Source organism: Mytilus galloprovincialis, chromosome 9 (assembly GCF_965363235.1).
Source record: "Mytilus galloprovincialis chromosome 9, xbMytGall1.hap1.1, whole genome shotgun sequence".
Lineage (NCBI taxonomy): Eukaryota > Metazoa > Mollusca > Bivalvia > Mytilida > Mytilidae > Mytilus > Mytilus galloprovincialis.
In genome coordinates this window covers 70992756-70998938 of record NC_134846.1, presented here as the reverse complement: position 1 = coordinate 70998938, position 6183 = coordinate 70992756, and the positions used below count along the sequence as shown (strand labels likewise).

Genomic DNA, 6183 nt, shown 5'->3' with positions numbered 1-6183 from the left:
TTGATGCCATAGTATTTGGTCAGACATATCTATTTATTGGGAACTTTATCCACACTTGATTGTGTACACAGATCAATATACATTATACTAATACAAAAAGTTAACTGCCCATTTGATTTGTTTTTACTGGTTTGACTGTGCTGTAAATTCATTTATCTATTATGTACCTCAAAGTGTACTTTAAAAAAAAATTTAAAAAAGTTATGATATGATTAAAGTACAGTATTTCAATAGAGACATTTGTGAGAAAAGAAGTTAAATTTTTAAGGAGACCTGGAAAATACTCAATTATATGTATTTCAAATTCAGTAGCTTAATTTTGCATTCATTTGATAATTAACAATAATAAAAAAAAAAAGATAAAAAAAAGATTTCAATTTGACTTTTTTAAAGTTAAGGTGTGGAAAATTAAGGAACCAAAAGATTTACCATGATGTCAAAATAAATGCAGTTTTAATGTCAGGAAAAGTCCTTCCTCTGTGTTTTCTAGAAAAAAACAAAGATGATTTCGGTAATTTTTGAGGGAATTTTTGGACCCATCAATATAGAGTGCATTCCTTATAACACTATTTTGGCAAATTTTTTTACAATTAATTGATATTGAATGATATAAGACATTGTTGCCAGTAACAATTATTGTTTTATGGATATACAATACCATGGTCCAACACAACTGATTGTAAATTGATCTTTTTTTTAAGAACAATAGAAGAAAATATATTTTTGAGCTACTGAATTTGAACTGTGTACAATGTATTTGATACATGTATTTATGTCATTTTTTTTGGTCAAGAACTATATATTCAAAATCATAAACATGTATTAATGTTGTATGAAAGTTGAAGAGACAGTGTGCAAATTTTCATCTAAACACATTTAATTACAAAATGTGCAATGGGTCTAAAAAGAATGCTGTTCATGTATTCAATGTTTTTATCATGTACTTCCATGAACAATTGATAGCCGTGTATATTTATATTAATATTAATATGTATATAAGTATTGATTTGATTTGTCATTAACTTAGTACATAAATCAAATTATTTTGTAAAGTTGTTTGAAAATATTTGTTCAGTTCTCAGCTTGATTAATTAAGATACTGTTAAAATAATATATAAAATAGATATGTGCTTAGTCTTACATTTATTTTCTTAAGAGTATCTAAAGGCAATTAAAAAGTGCTATTACTTTATTGTTATATTTAAATTCATTTTTTATTAGACACCACAATAAGTATATGGTTGTGTGAAACGCATATCTGTTGAGGAGTTTACCAAGCTGCCCTTTATTTTTAGCTCACCTGGCCTAAAAGGCCAAGTGAGCTTTTCTCATCACTTGGCGTCCGGCGTCGTCCGGCGTCCGTCGTCGTAGTCGTTAACTTTTACAAAAATCTTCTCCTCTGAAACTACTGGGCCAAATTAAACCAAACTTGGCCACAATCATCATTGGGGTATCTAGTTTAAAAATTGTGTCCGGTGACCCGGCCAACCATCCAAGATGGCCGCCATGGCTAAAAATAGAACATAGGGGTAAAATGCAGTTTTTGGCTTATAACTCAAAAACCAAAGCATTTAGAGCAAATCTGACATGGGGTAGAATTGTTAAACAGGTGAAGATCTATCTGCCCTGAAATTTTCAGATGAATCGGATAACCCGTTGTTGGGTTGCTGCCCCTGAATTAGTAATTTTAAGGAAATTTTGCTGTTTTTGGTTATTATCTTGAATATTATTAGCTCACCTGGCCCAAAGGGCCAAGTGAGCTTTTCTCATCACTTGGCGTCCGTCGTCCGTCGTCCGTCGTCGTTAACTTTTACAAAAATCTTCTCCTCTGAAACTACTAGGCCAAATTGAACCAAACTTGGCCACAATCATCATTGGGGTATCTAATTTAAAAAATGTGTGGCGTGACCTGGTGAACCAACCAAGATGGCCGCCACGGCTAAAAATAGAACATAGGGGTAAAATGCAGTTTTTGGCTTATAACTCAAAAACCAAAGCATTTAGAGCAAATCTGACATGGGGGTAAAAATGTGTATCAGGTCAAGATCTATCTGCCCTGAAATTTTCAGATGAATCGGTCAACCGGTTGTTGGGTTGCTGCCCCTGAATTGGTAATTTTGAGGAAATTTTGCTGTTTTTGGTTATTATCTTGAATATTATTATAAATAGAGATAAACTGTAAACAGCAATAATGTTCGGCAAAGTTAGATTTACAAATAAGTCAACATGACTGAAATGGTCAGTTGACCTCTTTAGGAGTTATTGCCCTTTATAGTAAATTTTTAACCATTTTTCGTAAATCTTAGTTATCTTTTACAAAAATCTTCTCCTCTGAAACTACTTGGCCAAATTAATTCAAACTTGGCCACAATCATCTTTGAGGTACTTTGTTTGAAAAATGTGTCCGATGACCTGGCCATCCAACCAAGATGGCCACCACGGCTAAAAATAGAACAGGGGTAAAGTGTAGTTTTTTGCTTATAACTCGGAAACCAAATCATTTAGAGGAATTCTGACAAGGAGTTAAATTGTTAATCAAGTCAATATATATCTGCCCTGAAATATTCAAATGAATTGGACAACCGGTTGTTGGGTTGCTGCCCTCCAATTGGTAATTTTTAAAGAAATTTTGCTGTTTTTGGTTATTATCTTGAATACTATTATAGATAGCGATAAACTGTAAACAGCGATAATGTTCATCAAAGTAAGATCTACAAATAAGTCAACATGACCTAAATGGTCAATTGACCCCTTAAGGAGTTATTGCCCTTTATAGTCAATTTTTAACAATTTTCATTAATTTGGTAAATTTATGTAAATTTTTACCAAATATTTTTCTCTGTTACTAATGGGCAAAGTTCATTTTAGATTTAATTGTAAGAAGCAAGAAAGTTCAGTAAAGAAAGAACTTCAAACACATCACCATCACCAAAATACAATTTTGTCATGAATCCATTTGTGTCCTAGCTTTGTTTAATATGCACATAGACCAAGGTGAGCGACACAGGCTCTTTAGAGCCTCTAGTTATAGATAGAGATAAACAGTAAACAGCAATAATGTTCAACAAAGTAAGATTTACAAATACGTCAACATGACTGAAATGGTCAGTTGACCCCTTTAGGAGTTATTGCCCTTTATAGTCAATTTTTAACCATTTTTTCGTAGATCTTAGTAATATTTTACAAAAATCTTCTCCTCTGAAACTACTGGGCCAAATTAATCCAAACTCGGCCACAATCATCTTTTGGGTTAGTAGTTTGAAAAATGTGTCCGGTGACCCGGCCATCAAATCAAGATGGCCGTCATGGCTAAAAATAGAACATGGGGTAAAATGCAGTTTTTGGCTTATAACTCAAAACCCAAAGCATTTAGAGCAAATCTGACATTGGGGTAAAATTGTTTATCAGTTCAAGATCTATCTGCCCTGAAATTTTCAGATGAATCGGACAACCCGTTGTTGGGTTGCTGACCCTGAATTGTTAGTTTTAAGGAAATTTTGCTGTTTTTGGTCATTATCTTGAATATTATTATTGATAGAGATAAACTGTAAACAACAATAATGTTCAGCAAAGTAAGAATTATAAATAAGTCAACATGACCGAAATGGTCAATTGACCCCCTTAGGAGTTTTTGTTCTTTATAGTCAATTTTTTACAATTTTCATAAAATTTGTCAATTTTTACTAACTTTTTCCACTGAAACTAATGGGCCAAGTTCATTATAGATAGAGATAATTTTAAGCAGCAAGAATGTTCAGTAAAGTAAGATGTACAAACACATCACCAAAACACAATTTTGTCATGAATCCATCTGCTTCCTTTAATATTCACATAGACCAAGGTGAGCGACACAGGCTCTTTAGAGCCTCTAGTTTATTCACCCACCAGATAATAAAATAACCTAGTCATAGTATTTTCATTTTATAATATGTTAGGTGGTGCATATTATTTTATGTCTTGATTAGATTGGATATTTTATGAGTAGTTATAATTATGAATATTGATAAAAAAAAATATGAAATAGTTAATTTGAAGTTTAACCCTTTCCTCCATAATGATGCCTTTTGATGCCACCCCCTTTACTCCATAATGACGCCTTTTGACGCCTATGTAGTACCTCAGTTGAAACGCTTTGACTACAAAGTGTCTGCATCAGACTTAATAAAATTTGTATCGAAAATGAAAGTGATATTCATAAGAATATCCGACTAAAATTATTTGATGGAATATTTGTTTTTTCGCAATGCATTAATACTTCAAAGCATATTTTCATTATTTTGTTGAAAAATCCTATGCGAATGAAGTATGCAAAACAAAAATTTCAATGGAGGAAAGGGTTAAAGGGAAAAATAAAGAATTGTAAATATTTTTTTCAGTATAAAATTAATGCTTTTGAATATTTTAACAAAGGTATACGTAAATGAAAAGTAAATGAATTCTCTCGGAAGACATAAATTCAGCCACAAATAATTGCACAGGTAATACTGTAATATTTTTTTTTTGCTCATTTTTTGCTCTCAGAGGACAGAGGTTGACATATACTAGTAAACTACAAAATCCAACAAATTCCCACAGAAGTTTAAAGTACAGGTTTTAGTATATTCAAATAGATGTCTCATTATAAGTATTGTGTAGAACTGATCAATTGACAAAAACTAGTGATTGTATGATTTGCATATCGAAATGTGACAATAAAATTAAGAAATTAGTATAGATAGTTATTGTCACTTCAGGCTAAAGTTATTTTAAAGAAAAAAAGTAATATCTTATATGTGAATAAAATTAGTGGACTTCAAGTGTTGTGTTCCATATAACTGCCAACATTGATTAGTTTCTTATTCATGTGTTGCAATATATATGTATATATAAGAAATAGACATGTGATGTAGAACTACAGTCAGTAAAGAAAGTCATGTAACTGAAGAGAAAAATAAAGCATAATTATAATGTTTACTGTTGTTTTTTATTGGTTTCCTGTACGGGCTTTGATTTCGCTTGGAGTCAGATGTTAGTCTGTGAACTTTAAAAAAAATAATCTTAAACTTCTGTGCCAAACTATAGCAAATCTATCAAGAATAATGTAGGAGAGATTATGAAATATTCTCATTTCGTTTAGCCATTTCAGGTGGGGAAGAAAATAGCTCAAGGGATCACTTTAACCACTAGGCCAATTTTTATACACTACGTTTTTTGGTCTGTGTGTCCATTCATCCATCTCTCTGTCCGTCCATATGTCCCACTTCAGGTTAACATTTTTGGTCAAGGTAGTTTTTGATGAAGTTTAAGTCGAATCAACTTGAAACTTAGTACACATGTTCCCTGTAATATGATCTTTATAATTTGAATGCCAAAGTAGCAATTTCAGTGTCCACTAAACATAGAAAATGATAGGGCTAGTGAAGCATTTGTGTACTATGGACACATTCTTGTTTTAGCTTTTAATGAAGCCATAAAGCAACTTTTATTTTAGCTGAACTTGAAAAATATGTTAGAAAGATCCTTCATATTTGTAATGACAGTACGATTAGGAGTGATAATGTCATAAAGGTTTTAATTTAACCCTACCAGAGATCACTTTAACCACTAGGCCAATTTGAATCATTATTGTCAGCAATAATGTATTGATGTACCTTTACACATTACATTTTAAAGGAAACCTAATTGATTTTGATTTCAGACTAATATTAAAAGTAAATAATATGAAAATTACAGTAACTCTGTAGTTAAGGCTTGAGAATAAACTGCAAAGAAAATCATTTGTATAGAATAAAATAGAATAGAATATTTTTATTTCCCAAATTAATACAGGGCCAAAAAGAGCATAAAATCAGATACAATTGATTTACATAATTGGTAACAACAACAATGATAGTGTCATATACATATATATTTGGAATAAACAATAATAGATGATTTTGGGTCATTTGTGTATAGATATATTATAATAATCTCATCTATGAGACAGGGGAAAAAACAAAAGACATCTAGAGGTCAACATACAGTCTTCAACAATAGCCAAGTGTCTTATACAATATGTCAGTCTCTATTGCACACAATTAAGATTGTTTTGGGATTTAAAACAATATAACTGAGGACACACTCTGTCAACGTTCCTGACTTTTGACAGACATTTGGTATTAAAGGTTAAACTATTTTTATTTTAAATCTCATAACTCCTAATTT

The 6183-nt window shown here is 31.4% G+C and overlaps 1 long non-coding RNA gene across 1 annotated transcript; it reads left to right on the top strand.

The window, feature by feature from the left end:
- The first annotated feature begins 1009 nt into the window (after positions 1-1009).
- LOC143045818 (uncharacterized) lies at positions 1010-4951 on the top strand. The gene is made up of 3 exons (XR_012969031.1): positions 1010-1294; positions 3873-4034; positions 4336-4951. It is a non-coding gene; the product is annotated as an uncharacterized LOC143045818 (long non-coding RNA).
- Positions 4952-6183: the final 1232 nt, after the last annotated feature.